This window comes from Cherax quadricarinatus, chromosome 54 (genome assembly GCF_038502225.1).
Source record: "Cherax quadricarinatus isolate ZL_2023a chromosome 54, ASM3850222v1, whole genome shotgun sequence".
Taxonomy (NCBI): Eukaryota; Metazoa; Arthropoda; class Malacostraca; order Decapoda; family Parastacidae; genus Cherax; species Cherax quadricarinatus.
In genome coordinates, this window is record NC_091345.1 from 11,225,071 (window position 1) to 11,252,431 (window position 27,361).

The 27,361-nt window shown below is 40.3% G+C and overlaps 1 protein-coding gene across 5 annotated transcripts in view; it reads left to right on the forward strand.

Moving 5' to 3' along the window:
• Klp31E (kinesin-like protein 31E) overlaps window positions 1-27,361 on the forward strand; it is a 526,989-nt gene that overhangs the window by 178,241 nt on the left and 321,387 nt on the right. The gene's annotated exons all lie outside the window — the stretch shown is intronic.

The following is a 27,361-nucleotide window of genomic DNA, read 5'->3' on the forward strand; positions in this document are numbered from 1 at the left end:
TATGTAACTGTGGTATGGTGGATTTACTGAAGTCTGCGTCTACACTAAGACGTAGACTTTAGATAATAGTACAAGTAGGACCGAAACGTCCTCATGTTTCAGTCTTCTATGTACAAGTTATTGTGTATTGTTCCAATCGCGGTATTGTGCCTTGTTATTCTATATGTAAGATTTTAAGTAGCTGATGTTTACAACCTGCAAAGAGATGTGTGGGTCATGTCGTTTGCTTGTCAGTATCTTAGATAAGTTATCTTAGTCTTAGATGAAAATATGAGACCTAGTAGATTACATATTACTTGAACTCCATTAAGACTCGTTATTTAATATGAATAACTGTACTTCAGCCTCACACTGTGGCCCTCTCTAACAGACCGTAACAACTATTACAGTACTCGGTACTCACAAAATTTATGTTTTCTCAATAATGCAGCGTCTTGGCAGACAGAAAATGCTGAAAGACTGAACGCCGGAAAATGAACTTCGTATTAATTTACGTACGTGACTTTTTCAACGCTCTTAAGTGATAATAACTGCGTTTTTCACATGAGAATGCTTAGGATATTTTGAGTATGTTGGTAGTCGTGAGGCGTTCTTTGGCGGTCAGCATGTGGAGGTTGATGGGGCGGGATGTGGTGAGAACACATTGGTGGGTAGTCAGTCAGCTGGCGAGGGTGAGGCTTGCTCTTTAAGCCTTAAAAGGTCTCTCTGCTCAGTAACGTGCATGGTACATTTAAAATCTGCAGATCCATGACGCAACCTGTCTTCATTATACATCTTTCTCGCACCACGAGTGACATACAAGCGGATTTGAACGTTTCCATTGTGCTTGGCGGCTTCCACGTTGCCAGACGTGTCGTGTCAAGTCGGGTTATTTGTAAATTGTTCTAGCCACGCTATTGCAATTTCTGTTCTTTAATTTTTTATAGGTTTAGTTAACCTAACAGAACTTAGAAAAAATATTTTTTACAAGTTTACAAGAAGCGTTAAGGGATTGACGTTGAGGCTTGCGTAATTAAGGTACTTAAATGAGGTTAGGCCCCAATCTGTCTTGTTTAGATTTTTTTTTTTTTGCATTATTAGTTTTCGACAACTAATATATTTAGGTATGGTCTAAATAATAAATGCAAAACAAAGACTACATAATAAGTGCTATAAGTAGTAGGCTGTATTGTCATGGGGACATTAAGGTCACAATCCACCTAGACACTATTATTAAGTATAATTTGATCCATACTGTAGCATAAAATCTATGTATATGCACGAATGAATATTTGGGAATTCTAACATTAAGCTACTGAAAATATTTGCAAATGAATTAACATTTCGATGCTGATTTAATTAAAATGGAGCGACATTTATACGATAGTTATTTATATATTATATAGATGTTGGTTGGGGAGTTATAGTAGTAATTTTCAGTTTAATACAGTAATGCAGTATATTGTTAATGGCGAAGTGCAACCTTGTCACATCTTGTATGCAGTTAAGCTTTTAAATGGAACGTGACAAATTTCTGCAAGAATTTCCTGGTGAGCTGGGCTGTGGTGCCGAACATACAATACCTGCCACAAATAGCAATCAAGTTGATCAGACCATTACTCAGAATATCTGGTTTGAGACCGGGCCACGGGAGCGATGACCTCGGAGATCCTTCACTAGGTATACTTGATTGTACGAAACAGCTGTGTATTAGGCAGTGTATTGCAATGTGTATCATATTATGCATTATGCTTCAATGTAAACTTCGAGATATGAAGAACAAATCAATAAGAGAAAGATGACAATGAACATGTTACGAGCTACCTGTACTTACAAATGTAAATTACGACGAGTGTTGTGGTGGCCATGTTTAGGATTGGTTATTATGGTTAAACTAAATAGTCACTTTAACATAAGGTACTTGGTTGTCCACTGACTGAAGAATAGAGAGAGCACTGTACAATAAATTGTGATATTCCAAGGTGTCACAATTTTTAGCAAATTTCTTAAATTTGCTTTCAGCGGATAAAATACCAATTTGTAAATAATAATCTGTATACAAAAATATATTCAAGTTAACCCCTTTTAGGTCCTAGATCCTGGGGCTTTTGTATATCCAAACCATACCCCGGCCGGGATTGAACCCGCGGTCAGAGAGTCTCAAAACTCCAGCCCGTCGCGTTAGCCACTTGTATATCCATTTGCTATTGCGCTACCGTCCACAGGCTGGATATAGGATGCGCAGTGAACTAGCAGCTTAAGCGGCAAAATCTAAATTTGTTCTCCTTTGGGTGCTACTTCAGGAAGGCTGGTATGTAATTTTCACACCTCTCCTCAAACTGCACCGTTTTGTAACCCACTTAATTTATTTTTCAGTCTATTTTCATTTATTTCGATGTAATAAGATACCAGTAAGTAGATTACATAATGGGAGGGTAGCGTCTGACATTGGGGAAACAACATGCCCGTTGTATATGACTTGATGAGCGGCAGGTCGCGGTCAACAGTTGTCAGAAGAAAATTACATAGCAACTCCAACCTTGATAAAAACCAGAGCAGCCGAGCATTTTGTCTGACCTTGACCTATTGTATCACTTGCTTCTTCTTTCCTCTCTTGTTGCTTTACTTCCTCTCTTGTCTTTTATCGTCCTTTTGCTCATTTGCTTCCTCTCTTGCTCTGTCATCTTGCTCCTTCCTCTACATATTCTCCTTTCTTATTTCCAGTCTTGCTCTTTATCTTCCTCTTCCTCTTCTCACTTCCTCCTTCACATCCTCTTCTTTCCCACTTCCGTTTGTTTCTTCCTCTCATATAATTTTTTCCTTTCTAATGTATTGCTTTTTATCTTCCTCCTTCATGTTTTGCCATTTATCTTCCCTTTTCATGCCTTGCTCTTTATCTTCTTTCTTCCTCACTTCCGGTCTTGTTCTTTCAATTTCTTTCCCTTCCTGTCTTCCTCTTCCTCCACCTGCTTATTGCATATTTTTTAACACTGTTGACTTATAGATTAAGAGTTGCCCTGTCTCATCTTTTTTCATTGTACAGCTTTGTCTCTGGTAGTTGTCACCTACAACATTTAACTAACACCCAGTTTTACTAGTTTACTTATAGGCGAACAAGGGCAACAGATGTGTGGAGACCTGATCTTGCCCAGCTCAGAAATCCAACCCAGGCCCTTTCGGTTGTGGGCGGAATGTTCTGCCTTTGAGCAGTTTGTTTAGCTCCCTCTTGAAGACAAGACTCTGCTGATAATTGCCTTCATACTTTAATAGAGGGCGTTGACCAGCCTTGCATCCTTTATGCTTATTGACGTGTACTTCTTGCAGTCCTGCTTTTCACCAAGGGTGTTTTACATTATCTACTGAGGTTTCCGCTCTCGTAAGCGTCTACTTAAGTATACAGATTCAGAATTAGTCCCTCCATTATTATTCAGATGTAAATTATAATACAGCTTCGTCGTTTGGGCTCCGGGGAATGCAGTTTAAGGAAATTAAGCGTTCCCAGTAAGTTAGGAGTTCGTTGCCGGTAGTATAAGTTCAAGGGTACATTTTCCCAGTCTGGAATTTCGCCTACTATAAATGGGGGCTGTAGTGTACAGCATTGCGGTTTCAGAAGTACAGGTGTATTGAAGAGTGATCATCATTGGCTATGTGTCTCTTGACGGTTCTTATCCAGCCTATAATTTTCCTTGCAGTTTTTATAGTAAAAGTTGTGTTTCCTGAATGTAAGATGTTACAACTCTTATAACCCCATGTCTCTTCCGCTCTATCACGTGGTTTGAGTTTTTGTCCTTAATTTCCTCTTTGAAAACTGTACTTTTTTTTTTAAGCCACTAGACTGTGTACCTCAGGTTGAAAATTTGCTGCATCCTTGTTGGATGCCACTCATACATATTCATGTATCTACTTTTTATGTCAAAATTTTGATTTCCCCATGCCTCCTATGCGCTAATATTAAGAATGTTAATTTATAAGAGAGGGATAAGCTCTTAACGTATGGACCTTGAGAGCTACACACCTTTGTGTATACCTGCCACGTAAGGGCAGTGATAGCTGAACACCTTAGTACGTACCCATCCAAGTAAGGGCAGTGAAGAACTATACATGTATGCATATACTACTTGCCAATTAGGGGTATAGAGTGATGCTTATATATCATCATCCGGTGGTGTTGCAGAGGGATATGACAACACAGTGGGTTAAGTATACTTCTGAATGTATGCTATTTTTGGAGACAACATGAAGAACCCTGTTAGTGTAATTGAAAAGTTTACAGTTTCATGTTTTTATAATACTACTACTACGTATAGTTATGCGTCATTGCCGTGAATGTAGCCTGTGGTTAAAAAGTGCATTGTTCATGCTATTGAAGTATTTTGCTTCTTTATTTCTTAAAAAAACTGTTTGATGCAGCATGTAAATATATTACATTGCTGGTTGGCACTCTATAAGCTGGTGTATTTCTTTGCTTTGTGGGTTGTATACTGTGAGAGTTGTGCATCTCTATGAAATCTTAAGGATTAAAAATTTTTTGAGTGTTTTTCGAGTGTTCGCATCGCTATTGGGCCGTGCGGACGTGCTGCGCAGTCGCTCCTGATTGAGTTGGCTTTTGCGCAGTGGTGATGTGTACTTAGCTCTGTGAAGACCTGTTTGCACGCTCTCTACGAATTGAAGCAAGATGCCCTCCATCGAGCAACTTTACCAACAGCTTAAGGAAGAATTGAGGATGGCGAAGATGGAGATTCGGCGACTGACCGAGGAAAACAAGAAGATTCGTAGTAGTCCTCCTGTTTTGAGTCCTCAGGTCAAGAAGGGAAACTGGTCAGTGGCTGGACAGCAGGGAACGAAGTTGACAATCAAGAAGACGAATGGAAAGGTAGAAACGATGAAGAAGAAAGAGACTGCTGTGGAAACTGTTGTGGAAACATCTAATACATTCTCAGTGCTACCCGACGAATGTGAGTCGACTACTGGGAACGTCACGACGAACGACATCAAGGAAGGTAAGAATATTGTTGTTGTTGGGGATAGCCAAGTTAGGTATATGGATAGGGCGTTCTGCTTGAAGGACAGGAGTAGGAGAAAGAGAGTTTGCTTTCCTGGGGCTGGGATGGAGGATATTGTTAGCCGTCTGGATGACATGAGAGGTAATGGGAGCAATCCTATTATCTGTCTCAGTGCTGGAGGCAACGATGTTGGCAGACGTAGGAGTGAAGAGCTGATTAGCAGGTATAGGTCAGCAATAGAAATAATTAGGAGTAAGGGTGGGAACCCTGTCATATGTGGTATTTTGCCAAGGAGACGAGTTGGAAATGAATGGTTGTCCAGGGCAATTGGTGTCAATTGCTGGCTGGACAAATACTGTAAGGAAAATGCGGTAACATTCGTTGACAACTGGGACCTCTTTTATGGCAGAAGTGACATGTATACCAGGGATGGGGTTCACTTATCTAGGTCTGGGGTGGTAGCACTGGCAACTGCAGTGGAGGGAGCTGTTAGGACTTTAAACTAGGAATAGTTAGTGGTATGGGTTTTGGCAGGGAAACAGTGAAGTCCCAGTGTAGTAATATTACGAGTTCTAGGGGAACTAGTAATAAGCAGAACGAGGTAGATATTGAAAAGCCAGTGACTTTGGGTGATAAGGACAGTAATAGGTTTAGTAGAAAAACAGAAATGAGCAGGAAGGGTAAAGAGAAAGGAGAGTCTTTCAATGTTTATTATGCAAATTGCCGTAGTGCTAGGAATAAGATGGACGAGTTGAGATTAGTTGCTAGTGCAGGTAACATTGATGTATTTGCCTTAACTGAGACGTGGTTTAATTAAAAAATTCGGGACATGCCTGCGGAATGTCATATTCAGGGTTTTAAATTGTTCCAAGTAGATAGAAGTATCGGGAAGGGGGGTGGGGTGGCATTGTATGTCCGAGATCGCTTGAACTGTTGCATAAAAACGGGTATTAACTCTGAAGTAACACATACAGAGTCTGTTTGGATAGAATTTTCAGAGGGGCATGAAAAACTGATTTTAGGAGTGATATACCGTCCTCCAAACTTAGATAGGGACCAAGGGAGACTACTATGAGAGGAATTTGTTAAGGCCACAAGGCATGATAATGTAGTAATTCTAGGAGACTTTAACTTTAGTCATATTGATTGGAATTTCTTGACTGGGAATTTAGAATCATACGACTTCTTAGAAGTAGTTCAGGATTGTTTTTTGAAGCAGTTTGTGACAGAACCTACAAGGGGAAATAACCTGCTTGACTTAGTTATGGCAAACAATGAATCCCTTGTTAATAATTTAGAAATTTCAGAGGAACTGGGTGCTAGCGACCACAAATCAATTACATTTAGCATTGAATGGAAGTACGATAGTAGCGATAACTCAGTAACAGTCCCAGATTTTCGCTTAGCAGATTACGATGGGCTTAGAGAACACTTATCTGTTGACTGAGGTAACGAAGAGCGCTATCAATATGACAGTTTTCTGAACACTATACATGCTGCTCAAAGAACGTTTATCCCATATAAAGAAATTAGATCAAATAGAAATGACCCAAAATGGATGAATAATAGGCTCAAATATCTACTAGGGCATAAGAAAGGAATTTATAGGCGTATCAAAAGAGGTGAGGGTCATCTTATGAATCAGTATATTGACATTAAGAGGGACATTAAAAAGGGGATAAGAAAAGCTAAAAGGGACTATGAAATTAAAGTTGCTAGGGATTCTAAAACTAACCCAAAAAGTTTTTTCCAGGTCTATAGAACAAAAGTTAGAGATAAGATAGGTCCCCTTAAAAATAACTATGGGCACCTTACTGACAAAGAGAATGAAATGTGCTCGATTTTTAATAATTATTTTCTCTCAGTTTTTACACAGGAAGACACTAACAATATTCCAGTAATTAATTTTTATAGTGGGCTAGAAGAAGATAAATTATGTAATATCACAGTCACTAGTGAAATGGTTGTGAAGCAGATAGACAGACTGAAGCAAAATAAGTCGCCGGGTCCTGATGAGGTTTTTTCAAGGGTTCTTTTGGAATGCAAAATGGAACTCTGTGAACCATTAACTAATATTTTTAATTTATCTCTTCAAACAGGTGTAGTGTCTGATATGTGGAAGATGGCTAATGTAATTCCTATTTTTAAAACAGGGGACAAGTCGTTACCGTCAAATTACCGCCCAATAAGCCTGACCTCAATTGTAGGCAAATTACTAGTCAATTATAGCTGAGATTATAAGAAGCCATCTCGATAAGCATAGCTTGATTAATGATACTCAGCATGGATTCACAAGAGGCCGGTCTTGTCTAACTAATTTATTAACTTTCTTCAGTAAAGCTTTTGAGGCTGTTGACCACGATAAAGAATTTGATATTATTTACTTAGATTTTAGTAAGGCTTTTGATAGAGTTCCGCACCATAGACTGTTAAAGAAAGTGGCAGCTCATGGCATTGGGGGAAAAGTGCTCTCGTGGATCGAGTCATGGCTCACTGACAGGAAGCAGAGAGTGTCCATAAATGGGGTTAAATCCGAGTGGGGATCTGTAACAAGTGGCGTTCCACAGGGATCAGTCTTGGGCCCGTTGTTGTTTATAATATATATCAATGATCTTGATGAGGGAATTACTAGTGATATGAGCAAATTCGCCGATGACACAAAGATAGGTAGGATAATTGATTCAAACGTAGATGTTGTGGAACTTCATGAGGATTTAAACAAACTCTATTCTTGGTCAGAAAAGTGGCAGATGCAGTTCAATGTAGATAAATGCAAGGTTCTGAAGCTTGGGAGTGCCCATAACCCTAGTACTTATAAGTTAAATGATGTAAAACTTAGCCATACAGATTGCGAAAAGGACTTGGGGGTTATGGTGAGCAGCAACCTTAAACCAAGACAGCAATGCCTAAGCGTACGTAATAAGGCAAATAGATTACTGGGATTTATATCAAGAAGTGTAAGCAACGGAAGTCCAGAGGTCATACTGCAGCTTTATACATCATTAGTAAGGCCTCACCTAGATTATGCAGCTCAGTTCTGGTCTCCATATTACAGAATGGACATAAATTCGTTAGAAAACATTCAGCGTAGGATGACTAAATTAATACATAGCATTAGAAATCTTCCTTATGAAGAAAGATTGAAGACTCTTAAGTTACATTCACTTGTTAGACGAAGAGTGAGGGGAGACCTGATCGAAGTGTATAAGTGGAAGATAGGTATTAATAAAGGTGATATTAATAAGGTCTTGAGGATGTCTCTCCAAGAGAGAACCCGCAGTAATGGATTTAAATTAGATAAGTTTAGATTTAGAAAGGACATAGGAAAGTATTGGTTTGGAAATAGGGTAGTTGATGAGTGGAACAGTCTACCTAGTTGGGTTATTGAGGCTGGGACTTTGGGTAGTTTCAAATTTAGGTTGGATAAGTACATGAGTGGGAGGGGTTGGATTTGAGTGGGACTTTCACATCAGAGCTTATTTCTTGGGTAGCATTGAAAATTGGGTTGGGCAAATGTTTTGTTAGTGGGATGAATTGTAAAGGACCTGCCTAGTATGGGCCAACAGGCCTCCTGCAGTGTTCCTCCTTTCTTATGTTCTTATGTTATGTTCAAACTGGATTGCGGCAAAATAGGTCTTAGACTTAAACTCGCCATACTTTCGTTATGCCCACGAAAACCGCCTTGGCGAAGTATTGAATAAACTGAATTCCTGCTCTTTATATGATTTCTTTCAAAGTGGTTAACAGCTCACTGTGTTTTAAGAGTTTTTACTTTAATTTGTTGCGTGCTAAGTACATGGAGTGGATAAAGTTTTTAAAGGTAATCATTGATAAAGTGTGGAAGGTCATGCAGGTTTTTTTTTTTTGTGCTGTTGAATTTACAAGCTAAGATGTGTTATTAAGTCTAGGCTCATATTAAAGTCTGACCCTGTAAGGTGTACAGTACTACCACCCTGTTGTTAGGTAAGACACATATGCAACAGTTAGGTATCTTTATTTCGAAACGTTTCGCCTACACAGTAGGCTTCTTCAGTCGAGTACAGAAAAGTTGATAGAAGCAGAAGATACTTGAAGACGATGTAATCATGCCATCACCCTTAAAGTTTTGAGGTGGTCAGTCCCTCAGTCTGGAGAAGAGCATTGTTCCGTTGTCTGAAACAATATTGTTTCAGACAACGGAACAATGCTCTTCTCCAGACTGAGGGACTGACCACCTCAAAACTTTAAGGGTGATGGACTGATTACATCGTCTTCAAGTATCTTCTGCTTCTATCAACTTTTCTGTACTCGACTGAAGAAGCCTACTGTGTAGGCGAAACGTTTCGAAATAAAGATACCTAACTGTTGCATATGTGTCTTACCTAACAATCTGTCGGTATTTTATACCATTTTAATGTTCATACTACCACCCTCCCCGGGATGCCACCCACAATTGTGGGCTAACACCCAGGTGCCTATTCACTGGTAGTTGAGCAGAGACTGTGTGTGTGTGTGTGTGTGTGTGTGTGTGTGTGTGTGTGTGTGTGTGTGTGTGTGTGTGTGTGTGTGTGTGTGTGTGTAGACAGAAACCGTTATTACAATGTTTCGTTCGGGACAGGTCTTCATCCAGTCACTTTTAGACTTTTTTTTTTTTTTTGCTCTCAATTACGAGCTTATACAGAGTTAAACCTGAAAATGATGTGTATTGTACCTAGCACTAGTAGCCATGACTCTACTGCCGAGTTTACCATACGTCACTGTGGAAAGTCTTGTAAGGTAAATCCAGGACTGTATTGTAATATTTATTTGTTTTAAACGTTTTACTTATGTTCATACGTTTTCTTGTCTGGCATTTTTATCTTTGTTTTTAGTGTGTGTTGAATATACTTTTTGAGTGAGTAGCCTGCAGGGTCAAAGTACTGTCAATAATAATAATAATTATTATTATATTACTACTACTACTACTACTACTATACAACTGTTACTACTACTACTATACAACTGTTACTACTACTACTATACAACTGTTACTACTACTACTATACAACTGTTACTACTACTACTACTATACAACTGTTACTACTACTACTACTACTACTACTATACAACTGTTACTACTACTACTATACAACTGTTACTACTACTACTATACAACTGTTACTACTACTACTATACAATACTACTACTACTATACAATACTACTACTACTATACAATACTACTACTACTACTATACAATACTACTACTACTACTATACAATACTACTACTACTATACAATACTACTACTACTATACAATACTACTACTACTATACAATACTACTACTACTACTACTATACAATACTACTACTACTACTATACAATACTACTACTACTACTATACAATACTACTACTATACAATACTACTACTACTATACAATACTACTACTACTATACAACTGTTACTACTACTACTACTACTATACAACTGTTACTACTACTACTACTATACAACTGTTACTACTACTACTACTATACAACTGTTACTACTACTATACAACTGTTACTACTACTACTATACAACTGTTACTACTACTACTATACAACTGTTACTACTACTATACAGCTGTTACTACTACTACTATACAACTGTTACTACTACTATACAACTGTTACTACTACTACTACTATACAACTGTTACTACTACTACTACTATACAACTGTTACTACTACTACTGTTACTACCTCTATTGTTACTACTGTTATTATTACTATTACTACTTTACTATTACTACTTTACTATTACTGTTAAAAAAAGTAGCTTGAACACTTAATGTCTAACCCACAGATAAAAGGAAAGTAGACAGTTTCTGTCCATCCAAGGACTGTTGCTACCTTGCCCTTCCATGGATCAAACTTGATTACCTCTCATTCTCCAGGCTCCATGTGATCCATTACGGGTTTAGCGCCTCATGATTATGATAATGATCGTACCCTAGTTAGGTACCAATAAACCAGATGATGATGTAACATTGGAGAACAAATCCAAGAAATGGACACAAAGTACAGTGTAAATGAAAGGGGGGAGAGAGAGAGAGAGAGAGAGAGAATGCTGCTGCAAATTAAGCAAATGAAATTGATACTATGATACAGGAGAGAGGGAGGGGTATGAGCAGGGAAAAGGGGTGAGAAGGTGAGGGATGAGCAGGAAAAAAGGGTGAGAGGGTGGGGGATGAGAAGGAAAAAGGGGTGTGTGTGTGAATGGGACTTGGGGAAGGGGAGGTGCAGTAGTGTGTTGGCTGTCAGAGGGAGTGACAAGTGCCACTTACTTCCTTACTTCACACAATGTTACACTCCTATGTTGCTGCCTCTCATTCTCTTGTCTGCCCATCCCCACCCGTTTCTCGCTGTCTTCCCCTCCCCACCTACCACTCACCGGCTTCCCTATCTTAGCAGAACCTTTAAAGCTGCTGTAGCAACCGAAACTAGAGTGGAATTCTTGGCGATATCATCACTTTACTGAAGTTTCCCAGCTCAATCTTAAATATTTCTTAAGCTTGGTAGCAAAAAACCTTCAGAACAAGAGAAACAACGCCATTGTTGACTCTTCCAGGAGCACAATGTCAGTTTCTTTATCCTTCTTGCAAACTTACAGGAATACATGTGCAATACCTTCCTGTAAACTTACATGAATAATTATGCAATACTTTCCTGTAAACTTGCAGGAAATATTGCTTTATAATGTGCGTAGTTACTAGTTTGATTGGTTTTTCTGGTTGTCGTATACCTTGATATAATTAGAATGTAAATATTTTGGACAGTATGCCAGACAGCCACACCCAGAATGTGTAAATGTTTTGGCCAGTGCGCGTTGACAGGCACACCCAGGACTGCAAATATCCACCTTGAGCGGACATTTCCATTTAGTGTCTTCGGGGGGAGAGGAAGGGCGCACGCCAGCCTATTATTGCTGCAGAGGCGGAGTTTCTTCCTACGGCTTACTTGTACCTCACTTGGCCCGGGAGGGCCAAGTGAGGTGCTTTGATACCACCACACCACTAGTGTACCGGTTGACACTACTAATGTTAGTACGCTACGGATTGACCACATCACCACCCGGACCTCTGAGAACTGCCTCGCTTCCAAATAGCAGCACATGAAACATGTTTTCTAACTTTTACAGGAGTGGTCCGGTAAGACGGCAGGACTCGATCAGGTGACCGAAAGTTCCGGCAGCGGATCCTCATATGACTAAGACCCGCATCTGGAGGCATTTCTCCTGTTTCTTGACAAATCTTGCAGTATGGGCAGGGTGCTGCCCATATTACTGAAGACACAGGGGCAGTTCAAGCCCTTGTGTACAACTTTATTATGCTCCTTCTCAAGCATTGACTTGATAAGCTCTGTACAGTGAAATATTGTCACAAAAGCGTTACTCTGCCGTTGCCTTTCTTCAGCATTTTCTCGTCTTAAGTCTCGCTGGCCAAATACATCGTTTATTTATTTAACGAATTTACGTGCGTTTATTTCTGATGTCTCAGGAGTTTGATTCGACTGATAAAGCCTACAGCGCAGGCAAAACGTTTTATCAGTAAAGATTCTGTGTTGCACGTCTTGCCACCTTCACCAGCATCAAGGTACTTCTCATACTTTTGGAAAGTGGATAAATTAGCGGAGAAAGTACAATTAGAAATTTGGTTTTATCGGTATAATGACATTTTCGATGCTTTTTCAAATCTCTGTTTGACTGTTAGTCTGCCTTTGAACTGCGTTCTGCTAACACCAGCGGACGGGGGTCTAGGACTGGTTCGCAGGAACAATGATCCCCTGAATGGTCTACACGTATATAACAAGTATCATTGCACTAAATATGATTCGTAAGACAGTATCGCTGGCCGCCACATAAGGCGGCTTATCACTGAAGTGGATCAATAATGTGTTATAATGGTGGGCATGTCTGTCTCCATTATGTAAATACAGTAGTTCGTATAACATATTGTGACTGATATATAAACATTACTATCTGTGAACACTCAATAAAGAATTAAACTTAATGTTAGTGAAAAATATATGCGGGTCTCAGGCAACCGGTACTCACCATCCATGTGGAAATACTTTTTAAATTTAACGTTCTAAAGTATTACAGATGCCATCTCTCTATTAGACTTTCCCCTCTTGTGTATATACTTCTCTGATTGGCGGTTCAATACAGTCAACCCCATTATGGCCGGGGTTGGAACCTACGCTATACCTGCTTAGGTTCCAAGTGACCAAACCCCTTCATCCGTGAGTTATAACCTCAGACAGAACGGGGTTGGTTGATTGTAATTTAACTCGTCAGAACATAAATGAATAATATATGCTATATGCTATTGTTGAAAGGAGGATGAAAGTAGCTTTTACACTTTTGGTACAAAATGGTCTTAAGAATCTAGATCATTCAAGAACTCAAGTTGGGTTAATTAGCAATTACAGAAAATCTAGGAGGAATCAGCCAGTACATAGGGATTAAAATAAATTGTCAATGTATACACGCTGAGATACACAACGCTCTTCACCATACCGGACAGGGCAAGTAAGGTGACATTTACATACTGTAGGATCTGCCACTGCCCACCATCACTAGCCTTTTAGCATAGTGGTAGTGTGGGTCAGGCGTGGTTGTCTTCTACGTGAGGGCACAAATCGTAATAAATATTTTTGTTATTTCGAGGTAAATAAGTTTTTTTTTTTCAAATGCATACTTGGCATAAGGTATTGTAGTTATTTTGTAATTTAAAACATCACTTCAACAGTAGCATTAGACCCATCGTTGCAGTGTGGCAACACTGGTCCTAAGATAGGAATAAGCAAATTTCATATTGCATGTATCTGTTATTCAAGTTGCTTCTGCAATGTAGACCCCACTGTGTGCAGGTGACAGTCTGGAGTCCCTAATACAGTTGATAATTGCCCTTACTAAATCAGGGGAAGATTTACACAGTTGTGTAGGTGGCTGGTAAGCTGTTTACAAGCAATGGGCGTAGGTGAGCTAAAGGGACGTCTGGAGACGTCTAGACGGTAAGAAAGCATGCCAGGGCACAGGCTGCAGTGTTATGGGAGGTCGCTGGGGTCGACTGCTCTTCCAGGAAGAAAATTACCAAGTATAGAATTTGTGCCACCAGCAGTAATTTATTATTATTATTATTATTATTATTATTATTATTATTATTAGCAGTAGTTCTTATTTTTTTCGTTTGCCCATCTTTGTGTGCTTGCTTGCATGCAAAGAGTTGGTATCCCTGGAAAGGTGTCGATATTGGTGAGGATGCAGCATGTGGAGGACAAGGACAGAGGTATTGATTTGTGTCGGCCTACATGTTGGTGAGGGCGGCCATCCTGGCGCTCTATGTGCCACCACACACCCCGGTGTTGCCCTTCTCATGCTCATTACCAGCTATTACATACACCCGGTGGTCTGTATATCGGTATATATACACGCAGAGGTGTTTATCTCTGTGTAAGGGTGGCTAGCCTGGCCTCGCTGCTAATGCTCTCGTACACATCACAACTTAGTGTTGACCTTATGCTACTCACCCGCTGCTATATTCACACACAGCTGTGTATTTATCTCTCTGTATATACATGTAGACGTGTATGTCTCTCCAGATGTATATACTATGAAGTGTATATAGTTCAGTGTACGTATCTCTCTCTTGGTGCAGACACCCAGTGCTGTATATCTCACGGTGCATTTGTGTCATGCATATTAGTCAGAGCTTGCAATCTTCACTAATATAGCCACGATCGTTTTGCCAAACAAGCAGTGTGTTAGTTCAGCGTCGTAATAAACCACAAAAATTTCGAGAAATTAATGTGTTCCATCCATATGAAATAATACTAAGTGACCTAAGATAGGTTGGGAAGGATTAAGCTAAATTATATTACATCAATTTTAACAAGGCGAGAATTAATACATTGTAATTTACACCTAGAAAATCCTAAAGGTCTTGGTCCGTAATCTGCACACACAAATCACTCCTTATGCAAGTCAGAAACCCCCAGTGAAAAACTGGGGTACCATGGTACATTGAGAGAGAACACATTAAGTGTAAGGAGCCCAAAGCTTTTCAGCAGCCTCCAATTAAACATAAGGGAGATTACCAACAGATTCCTTGCCGTCTTCAAGAGGAAACGTGATAGTTCCTCAGATCACTTCCTGATCAGCCGGGCTGTGGTTCATACGTTGAACTGCGTGTGGCCAGCAGTAACAGCCTAGCTGATCAGGCCTTGATCCACCAGGAAGCTTGGTCCGGGACCTAACCAACCTAACCCGAAAGCATCCTTCAGGTTAGGTTGGTAAGTTATTCTGGTGCTAAATTTATAATTTAAGTGCAAAGTTATATCTATCAATATATAAGATCAATCTTTTAAAATATATATTTAGAGCAGGTCGGATTATTTAACCGACTCTCCCTAAACGGCACAACTTACAGTGTGTGTTAAAGTATTCTTGGTGTTGGTGTCCGTGAATTGTAGCCTTATTACCCGAGAGCAGTCGATATCGTTCAGATATAACAAATTACTACTAACCTGCTGAAAAGACACGTTGAAGATCAAGCTTTTATTGGGGTACTGTTTCTCTCAGAGGAGCTTTATCAGTCGTTTGATGAACCTCTGAGGACTGAATCTGCGGTTCTGTATTAGCAGGTTCACTGCTATATGTACCACGCCATGGATCAGATTATTCACGGCTCTGTACATTGTAAATCATTCATCCATTCGCAAAATAAAGCGAGCGAGCGAGCGCGCGCGCACACACACACACACACACACACACACACACACACACACACACACACACACACACACACACACACACACACACACACATACACACACACACACACACTCCATATTGGAGTATGCAGCACCAGTTTGGAACCCACACCTTGCCAAGCACGTAAGGAAACTAGAGAAAGTGCAAAGGTTTGCAACAAGACTACTCCCGGAGCTAAGGGGTATGTCCTACGAGGAGAGGTTAAAGGAAATCGATGTGACGACACTGGAAGACAGAAGAGAGAGGGGGGAATATAATAACAACATATAAAATACTGAGAGGAATCGACAAGGTGGACAGAGACAGGATGTTCCAGAGATGGGACACATTAATAAGGGGTCACAGTTGGAAGTTGAAGACTCGGATGAATCACAGGGATGTTAGGAAGCATTTCTTCAGTCAGAGTTGCCAGGAAGTGGAATAGTCTGGGAAGTGATATAGTGGAGGCAGAATCCATACATAGCTTTAAGAAGAGGTATGATAAAGCTCATGGAGCAGGAAGAGTAACCGAGTAGCGACCAGTGAAGAGGCGGGGCCAGGAGCTGTGAATCGACCTCTGTAACCACAACTAAATGAATACAACTAAGTGAGTACACACACACACACACACACACACACACACTTAAGATCGGGGAAGGGGAAAGAAGACCGCAGAGTATAGGCTTGGTGGCCGAAGACTGAAAACCTCACTCAAGGAAAAGGATCTCGGGGTGTGTATAATACCGAGCACATCTCCTGAGGCGCACATCAACCACATAACTGCTGCAGCATATAGGCGCCTGGCAAACCTGAGAATAGAGTTCCGATACTTCAGCAAGGACTCGTTCAAGACTCTGTACACCGTGCACATCAGGCCCATACTGGAGTATGCAGCACCAGTTTGGAACCCATACCTGATCAAGCACGTCAAAAAATTAGAAAAAGTGCGAAGATTTGCAGCAAGGCTAGTTCCATAGCTAAGGGGAATGTCCTACGAAGAAAGATTAAGGAAAATCGGCCTGACGACACTGGAGGACAGGAGGGTTAGGGGAGTCATGATAACGACATACAAAATACTGCGAGGAATTGACAAGGTGGACACAGGATGTTACAGAGATGGGACACAGAAACATGGGGTCACAATTGGAGGTTGAAGACTCAGACGAGTCAAAGGGATGTTAGGAAGTATTTCTGTTGCATTAGAATAGTCTAGCAAGAGATGTTATTTATGTAGTAGGGGCAGGAACCATACATAGTTTTAAGACGAGGTATGATAAAGCTCACGGAGAAAGAAACTCAAAGTAAAAAAAAGTTAACTCCATTAAAAAAGCTCCGTCAAATGAAACTTACCCAAGAATGTTAAGCAAGAAGGGGTAGTGGTAGAGGAGGTATTTAAGGGGTGGACCTGCCACTGGACAAGTGTCCCCAGGAGAATGTTGTAGCCACATACCATCTACATACAGCTGACGTGACAACCACCTCCACCTCACCTTCCCTACCATTTCATTCTCCTTGTCTTGCTTTACCCTTTCCTTTCCCATTCCTCTCCGTTTTCCTTTTCCATTTTTCATTCCTGCTCTTGTTAGGTAGCAGCTGCTACTGTCCGAGTGCATGTGTCACTTGCTGGTACTGTGTCACTTGCTGGTACTGTCACTTGCTGGTACTATGTCACGCTGTTGCTGTGTCACGCTGCTGCTGTGTCACGCTGCTGCTGTGTCACGCTGCTGCTGTGTCACGCTGCTGCTGTGTCACGCTGCTGCTGCTGCTCCTGCTGCTCCTGCTGCTCCTCCTCCTGCTCCTCCTCCTCCTCCTCCTCCTCCTGACCATATATCACTCACCACCTGCTGCTACTGGCTAGATATCACACTCCCGTTTTGCTGCTGTTGCTGCATCTGACCAGGTATCATCTGCGGCTATTGTCCAAGGCACTTTAATCTCCCCCAGTTGCCTTTCTCATTTATGTACAGTATCTCACATGAAAAAGTACATAAATCATATTGCTTTATCTTCACAAGCGATACTAAATTTATATGATGGCACCAATGGCAGGCTACGAGCTTCTAAGTTAATCTGTAATATATCAAGTTCTCCAGTGAATCGCAGATAAATTGTAGCGCACCTCAGTTATGAAAAAAAGTGAAATAATAATCGAAACTTGAGTACAAATTGCAATTAAATATAATAGCGGAAGAGAATTGTAAAGGAGACTGGGATGTAACAGTGTCAGTTGAAAGACCTTGCATACGAAGAGCACAAGACACTCACAGCAGCCAAGAAAATAATAGACTAGACAAGAAGAATCTTCAAAACATAGACGAGAAGCCTTTTATGTTATTCTTTAGGGCACTTGTTCTCTGGACCTGAATGTTGTTGTAAATAGACATTACCATTTTTAAATTTAGCGCAACTGCAGAGGTAGAGAATGTAGTGAAAATTGTTTGCAGCTTTTCAAACAGGAAATTTTTAATTCCTAACCTATTAAGAAAATATACTACTTGAAGCTCGGGGAAGAAATTTATGTACTCGTCTGCAAACTGAAATATTCCTTTAAGAGAGGCAACTCAATAGGCATAGTGTTCAGTGTCTTATAACACCCTCCTCTCAAATATAAGAGTAATTATAAATAAACATTTAGCTTCTATAAGGAATATGACAGGTTTCTCTTGATCAACCGGACTATGGTACCAACGTCGGATTGCGTGCCGCAAACACGCTCACCAGGCGTTAACTAGCTGGTCTGTTCTGAGACCGAGCCACGGGGGAGATGATTTCAAGACCCATCACCAAGAAGGTAAGCAGGAATACATAGTTACTGTTTTACTTTCAGCCCGGTTTCACTCTGCCACTGGTTGGCCTATTTACTTTCTAGGCACGAGGATGTGAGTTGTGTTGGTGTGCGGAACATGCGAGTCCAGGGTAATGAACGGGAAGACGTCCAGGCAAAGGCTGCTATATCAAGTGCCCTCTGGGCCAAGTATGTCGAAGTGGCAATTCTAATAGGCTCTGCAGGCACGCAGGAAGTTGAATGGGTTAGGCAAGATAATGGGATGTGACCTTTATATTTTCCCAAGAATGTTCACGTTAAATGTATACCATAGGCTTTGGCCGTGTGGGTTGTAGCTTGGCTTTTATAATCACAGGTATGTCAGTAGGAACTCTTCTTGTTATTAATTTTTTTTATTGAATAGCGCTGGTTTTATTATTATATTTTAAAAAAACTAATCGTTATTCTAGTTTTGCTGTGATTTTTTTATAGTTTTATGTTTGATATTTTGTCTTATTATACCTCGTAATGTATAGCAGAAAAAACCCACAGCCTTTCTCTTGCCTCTTTGTCACTGCTTCTCGTGATGTTCGTGCTGCTAATACCAAGGTGGGACCGAGAGATGGGATGGTACAGCAGGTGGAGTGCGTGTGGATGGCTTCCATTACTAACATGATCCTACATACAAGGGTAATTGTTCATTATTTATAACCAATTTAGTGGGTAAATTGTGAAATAATATTACGGCAGTAATGTGTACAATGTACACAGCGCGCTAACTTATCAACATGGGTTTAGCAGTTCTTTTAACACATAATCATGTGCACAATTTTAAGAAATTATAGAAGGCTTTATGCTAATTGTTTGACGATATAATCACACATTTTAAATGGCAACCTATGTTAATTATCACAAAATGTTTTGGTCATATTCAATTATTAATTACTACATTATGAACTATTTGTTGTATTTTTCTGTTCCTGTCTGACACTTTTCATTACTTTTCTCAGTAGACACGTTAGGTACAAGTTTCACGACAGCAACTACAAAACAGCCAGAATTACCAACCATCAGACAAAAAACTCGAAAAGTAAAAGTTACCCCATAAACTTGACCCACAATGTGGCTAATAACTCGCACCTGTGTTGGTATGTTGCATGAGTTCCACTAGTGTGTTGGTATGTTGCACGAGTTCCACTAGTGTGTTGGTATGTTGCACGAGTTCCACTAGTGTGTTGGTATGTTGCACGAGTTCCACTAGTGTGTTGGTATGTTGCACGAGTTCCACTAGTGTGTTGGTATGTTGCACGAGTTCCACTAGTGTATTGGCATGTTGCACGAGTTCCACTAGTGTGTTGGTATGTTGCACGAGTTCCACTAGTGTGTTGGTATGTTGCACGAGTTCCACTAGTGTGTTGGTATGTTGCACGAGTTCCACTAGTGTGTTGGTATGTTGCACGAGTTCCACTAGTGTGTTGGTATGTTGCACGAGTTCCACTAGTGTGTTGGTATGTTGCACGAGTTCCACTAGTGTGTTGGTATGTTGCACGAGTTCCACTAGTGTGTTGGTATGTTGCACGAGTTCCACTAGTGTGTTGGTATGTTGCACGAGTTCCACTAGTGTGTTGGTATGTTGCACGAGTTCCACTAGTGTGTTGGTATGTTGCACGAGTTCCACTAGTGTGTTGGTATGTTGCACGAGTTCCACTAGTGTGTTGGTATGTTGCACGAGTTCCACTAGTGTGTTGGTATGTTGCACGAGTTCCACTAGTGTGTTGGTATGTTGCACGAGTTCCACTAGTGTGTTGGTATGTTGCACGAGTTCCACTAGTGTGTTGGTATGTTGCACGAGTTCCACTAGTGTGTTGGTATGTTGCACGAGTTCCACTAGTGTGTTGGTATGTTGCACGAGTTCCACTAGTGTGTTGGTATGTTGCACGAGTTCCACTAGTGTGTTGGTATGTTGCACGAGTTCCACTAGTGTGTTGGTATGTTGCACGAGTTCCACTAGTGTGTTGGTATGTTGCACGAGTTCCACTAGTGTGTTGGTATGTTGCACGAGTTCCACTAGTGTGTTGGTATGTTGCACGAGTTCCACTAGTGTGTTGGTATGTTGCACGAGTTCCACTAGTGTGTTGGTATGTTGCACGAGTTCCACTAGTGTGTTGTATGTTGCACGAGTTCCACTAGTGTGTTGGTATGTTGCACGAGTTCCACTAGTGTGTTGGTATGTTGCACGAGTTCCACTAGTGTGTTGGTATGTTGCACGAGTTCCACTAGTGTGTTGGTATGTTGCACGAGTTCCACTAGTGTGTTGGTATGTTGCACGAGTTCCACTAGTGTGTTGGTATGTTGCACGAGTTCCACTAGTGTGTTGGTATGTTGCACGAGTTCCACTAGTGTTAGTATGTTGCACGAGTTCCACTAGTGTGTTGGTATGTTGCACGAGTTCCACTAGTGTGTTGGTATGTTGCACGAGTTCCACTAGTTTGATATGTTGCACGAGTTCCACTAGTGTGTTGTATGTTGCATGAGTTCCACTAGTGTGTTGTACGTTGCACGAGTTCCACTAATGTGTTAGTATGTTGCACGAGTTCCACTAGTGTGTTAGTATGTTGCGCGAGTTCCACTAGTGTGTTGGTATGTTGCACGAGTTCCACTAGTGTGTTGGTATGTTGCACGAGTTTCACTAGTTTGTTGATATGTTGCACGAGTTCCACTAGTGTGTTGGTATGTTGCACGAGTTTCACTAGTGTTGGTATGTTGCACGAGTTCCACTAGTGTGTTGGTATGTTGCACAGAGTTCCACTAGTGTGTTGGTATGTTGCACGAGTTCCACTAGTGTTGGTATGTTGCACAGAGTTCCACTAGTGTGTTGGTATGTTGCACAGAGTTCCATTAGTGTGTTGGTATGTTGCATGAGTTCCACTAGTGTGTTGGTATCTTGCAGGGGCTCCTCTAGTGTGTTGGTATGATGCAGGGCTCCTCTAGTGTGTTAAAAGTGTACTAGTGTTGGTATATTGCACTGGTTTATTAATTTGTTTTACGCTTCAACATTTTGCTCTTAGCGTCAAATATTTCATACCTTTACTTGGTATTGTTCTCTTGCGTATAGTTACCTAGATCTTTCACCACATTTATATTCCCTGTATTATCATGTAAGTTGGTTCATGAGCGTCATTTATGGTTCTTTTTATCTAGTACGCTGTGATATTGTATTGTGAGAAAAGTTAACACTTCAGTCTTAAATGTGTTCGAATTCGTTAGTGATTGGAATAGTGACTTGGAAAACAGGCTTGCGAATTCGTTAGAGATTAGAATAGTGACTTGGAGGACAGGGTTGCACACTGCGGCTGTTGACCAGAAGTTAGCGCTGGCAGGAGTATGAGAAGTGCGAGGACAGTCGCAGCTCGCAGGCAGCAACAACTTCAATAATGCAGTAAGCAGGGCAGCTTGGCCTTAATGATGCCGAAATTACTGCTTATCAGCAATTAGCATTTTCTGAAACAAGAAGAATGTGTTCCTGAGATTTCAGTGTTGTTGTTTTTTTTATCTGTAGAGTTCAATCCCTCTACAAGTGAGTAGATGGAGTCTGGTCCCTTGAGTGCTCTGGTGATGTTATCAGACCAGACTCCGGTATAAGATATGATACAAGTCTTCGTGTGGCCCAAGTGCCTTTACGCTGACTGGTTTGGCCAGTGTTGACACTGGATAATATTTTGCTTTGTATCCTTTGATCTAGAAGCTATAAAAAAATTGAGGTAACCACCCGACCTTGGTGGGGAAACGGCCGATGTAGTAAAACAGAAAGTACATTTTTAGTTCAGATGTGTTCATTGGATTATTTTAAATTGAAACTGATTTATTACGTCATCTCCGGCTTTCCTTTCTTGTTCGTGTATTACACTAGTGCGTTACTTCCCTGGGTTGTTTGCAGCCCATGCGGATTGAGCGCATTTTGTGAATATAACAATAATCTTGGTTAACGATAATTGAAAGGCCAAATATTTGTAAGGAGTGAATGGTGTTGAATGTTATGTAAGTTTACTGAACGGTGTTGAATGTTATGTAAGATTACTGAATGGTATTGAGTATTGTAATGTAACTGCATTGTGTTGTACGTGTAAATGAATTGTGTTGAGTAATATATATGTTAAGTGGATGGTGTTGAATATTATGGCCGTTTTTAGTTATAATGTAGAAAAAAATGTTTCGTGGGAATTTTTGTGTGTGCATTTCTGGCTGTTGCATTTATCCCATGATTGGTGATGAGGGTGAGCAGTGGCCATGGAACCAGGGATTACTGGTAATGGTGAAGCATTTTGTATATCTTGGTGACCACCTGTCTGTATTTGTCTTGTGTGTGTGTGTATTATATATATATATATATATATATATATATATATATATATATATATATATATATATATATATATATATATATATATATATATATATATATATATATATATATATATATATATATATATATATATATATATATAATTATTAAACTTGACTATTGTTCAGGATGGGCTTAAACGTCGTCTCACGTTTCCACTTTCGAGTGTTATTTTTATATTGTCCTAGTCCGGAAATTAACATTTATTCTTCAGCAGGTCTTTTGAAATAGTGAAATTAAATTGATTATTAGATTTAAGTCTTTTAACCTTTTCAATGTGGTAATGATATGGTTTTATTTTGCAGGTATGTGTGGAGACCATCGTTGACCTTTACCGTTTTAGCCGCTACGGCTTCACAGTAATGTCAGGTTTAAATTCCTGGGAGGAAGGTGAGTATGGGTTGGTGGTTTATTAAGATTTTAAACCTATCGTCTACACATGGGTCACTAAGGCACGTTAATCCCTTACAAGCATTAAAATCTCAGCTTGTATGCACTGAGAAATATACACCTTGGTGTGTTACGGTTCTGATTACACAGTGGATTACTTGTAAATTCTTTATGAATGAAGCATATGTCACTACACTGAACAACCTATGCTGCTTCCATTTTATATGGTGTAGGTGTTGCCATAATGATTTACGCATTAATGACGTACTACATCGTCAATATGTTACTGTAGTGACCCACACAACACTGACGTACGTAGTCGCAATGTTACCACAGTAACCAAAACGCTTCTGACGTAAGTGTGTCAGTGTTCCCGCCATGGTAACCGGCATGTTTGGTGACAGGAGTAACGTTGTGCCCACCTGTTTGGTATCAAAAACAGTGTGCTCTTAGGTTCATAATTAGCTTAGTTTCTGTAATTTCTTGACGTGTTGGAACAGGTATGGGTTCCATACTGGTGCTGCATACTCTAATATGGGCCTGATTTACACGGTGTAGTGTCTTGAGTGACTCCTTACTTAGATGTGGAAACTCTATTCTTAGGTTTGCCAGGCGCCCATATGCTGCAACAGTTATTTGGTTGATGTGCGCCTCAGGTGATGTGCTCGGTATGATGCTCACTCCAAGATCCTTTCCTTTGAGTGGGCTTGGCAGCCTTTGACTTCTTAGGCTGTACTCCGTTTGCGGTTTTCTTGGTCCTTCCCCAAGCTTCATATATATTTGTGCGTGTGTACTCGCCTAATTGTGGTTGTGGTTGCAGGAGTCAATTCATAGTTAATGACCCTATGTGTGTGTGTTTGTAGTATATAATAGTATCGTGGAAGTATGTACAACGCCTTGTATAAACAGTTCCTGTTAGCAGTGGAATCGTCTTAAGATTGATAAAAAAAATACCGTTAATACTTTCCTTGCGATGATATTCATGTTTAACATTGGCACCATGTCAACACATGATTTTGTATGTTTGGTAGGTATTGTGGTGTTGTATTGCGCCTTCAGTTTTTTAACTAAGTATGCAGTTGATTACTAGAGATTTTTCAGCAAACGCTTGTCTTGTCTTGTATATAACGAGATCACTGACCTAGATTTGTGGCTTTAGCATGTGATGTTCGATGGTAGACGATGTTTACACTTGTTACCCGCGACCGTTACACCTGCCTGGCTCTCCAGCCAGTGTTGTGACGTCACTCCACTGGCGTCATCACTGAGCACGGGAGCTCCACTACTGTCACCATCACCCAACGCCCTGACCAGCACACTAATATGCTAGTACAACCACCACCCATTTGGTCCATTTCTACCACCACCTGTTTGGTCCATTTCTACCACCACCTGTTTGGTCCATTTCTACCACCACCTGTTTGGTCCATTTCTACCACCACTTGTTTGGTCCATTTCTACCACCACTTATTTGGTCCATTTCTACCACCACTTGTTTGGTCCATTTCTGCCACCACCTGTTTGGTCCATTTCTGGCCACCACCTGTTTGGTCCATTTCTGCCACCACCTGTTTGGTCCATTTGTACAACCACCTGTTTGGTCAGCCTCTGCCACCACCTGTTTGGTCAGCCTCTGCTAGCATATTTATTAGTGTAGTTTACACGCAGGCTTGTAATATAACCCTCAGCAGGTGTGCTTGAGTGTCTACGCGTGGGTGCTTTTTATATTAGTTTGTCAAATGTGGGTATATTTTATGCTGCGTCCTTAACAAGGTATATTCACCGAGGTGTATATATGGCTATACTACTCTTAAGGGGTGTATGTATATATATACAATGATAGGTATACGTTTACTTATACACGAGAGGTATAAAGGCGTATACGTGTTTATATACATTTAAAGGTGCGTGACTGTATATGTACTGTACAATATTATTTTACTCTCCTACATATTATTTTTTGTACTAGCGAATAGTACAGTCCCGTTGCCTTGCATGTAAACGATAGGCTTTAAACTTATTTGTAAACTACGGTGCCTCTTCAAAATGGTTCATTTTGTACTTCAACAAGTTTGAAACACTAGCCCAGCCAGTAACATGTACAATTTATGTGCGATTCCTTCCACCAAGTATCACATGTAGGGAAGTGGAACAAGCTAAAAGGAAATATGCAAGTGGGAACAGATTGAAACTTCAACATTTAATATACTAGGAGTTTAAAGCTGAAAAATTTACAAATTCAACTATGGGATTTCACCTAAGTTTAGCTTCAAGCAGATGGGTATATACCCAAGCCACAAATTGTTGCAACATGTATTGTACTATCCATTGGATTCATGACCAGAAACGTATACAAAATTGCAATAGTAAGCGGATGAATTACAAATAGTTGATGCAGTAATGAAAGGGAAAGGATGAAGATTGCTGCGGCAGGAAGTAATATAATGTGGTGGTGATAGGCTCTTTGTTACCCAACTCGACTAGCTTGATCTCGTTTTGTAGTTGTGGTCGGTTACGTAGTCTCATTATGACTGACTTAACACACTTTCATTGTGAGTTAGTGTTTGTGATGGAACTAGCTGAATAAAGTGAATAAATATACACTGAAGTGGTTGGGTGCTAACTCTTGGACCGTGTTACACATGTGTAGAGGTTGTTGAAAGTATTATTTTCCACATTATATGTTGTCTTGTTAACTAGAGATATTGTCATTTTCTAGAAGATATTTAAAAAATTGTTATCGAATATTAAGTACATACACCGTTTATTGCACTGGTATGTTAAATAAGTAACAGCACGTGTGAATATGGTGGACGGTGCAGTAGGCTATATAGGCTTGCAGGTCACAGGCAGCTACAGGTTGGTTGAACAGGCCGTCAGTGGAAGCCTGGCCTCAGGCAGGGTTGCGAGGGTAAAAAAGCCCTAGAACAGATCACAGGTATGTCACAAAAAAGCTTTTATATGCAGTATGTACTCGAAAGAATCAGATATTTGCCCTAGGAAATCCTTGTAACTGTAGTTTTGACAGATTCTTGAAGATAGTTTCATATGAAAAAGACACGTTCCAAAATAAACTTTAACTGATCTTTTCGTTCTGTGTAGAACTTTCTCGTAACTTTATAAAGCTGTACAGAAAACGAAACGTTGTTCCTTTGAAAGCTTGTTCTACAACATGTCTTTTCTTTACTAGTGTCAGCAGTACGCTATTTGGAGCCATCTTTCATATTGTCTGCTGTCAGTTATATGACGCTCCAGGTACTGTTGCTGACGCTCAGGAGAAAACCTCTTGATCAGGTGGACATTTTAACTGTGTAAAGCCGCTCAAATCTCAACAGGCTGACAGGCGTATAGCCGGATAAAAATATCGCTTTTCTCATATTTATTCTTAAATTTCTAAATTCGAAGCATAAACAAGCTTTAAAAACTATAAGGAAAGAAATGTTCAAGATCCCCTCACTGTCACGGGACACACGGTTCTACCTGCAACAAAATTACTTTTATCACGCACGCTTTCAGCGGAACAAAAAAAGGCGAATTGAACTGAAAGAGTGCGTGAGGAGAAGATAGTTTTGTTGAAGGTTGAATTCTGTCTTCCGTGACGGTACACGGGAGGTATTTTTGTGAGGGGCAGACGGGCAGGCTGGAAGACGCTGAAATGCTGAAAATTTGGCCATAATTAAGTATATCTGTAGTATACCTGTTGTCGATTTTGATAATATATAACAAATATTTAACAGTAAATAATAAATATTTAACTGTATACACCATAAATGCCCTAGCAAAATAGACACTACGACTCAAATGAGTAAAGTGCATTATTTTTTTCATGTTAGGTTTGATTCTAGATTTAACGTTTAGTGTATCTTTTTAAAACTGAAGCGAGTGTGGTGTGGTAGGTGTGTAATGGAAGGTTGTGAGTTAGTATAACAATCAGTCACCATGGAAGGTGCTATGATGTCGGTGAAGGTCCGCTAATCACACACACACACACACACACACACACACACACACAAAGCACTTAAAATCCTTCAAGCTGTACTCCATAGAGCACCATGAGCTGGGGAA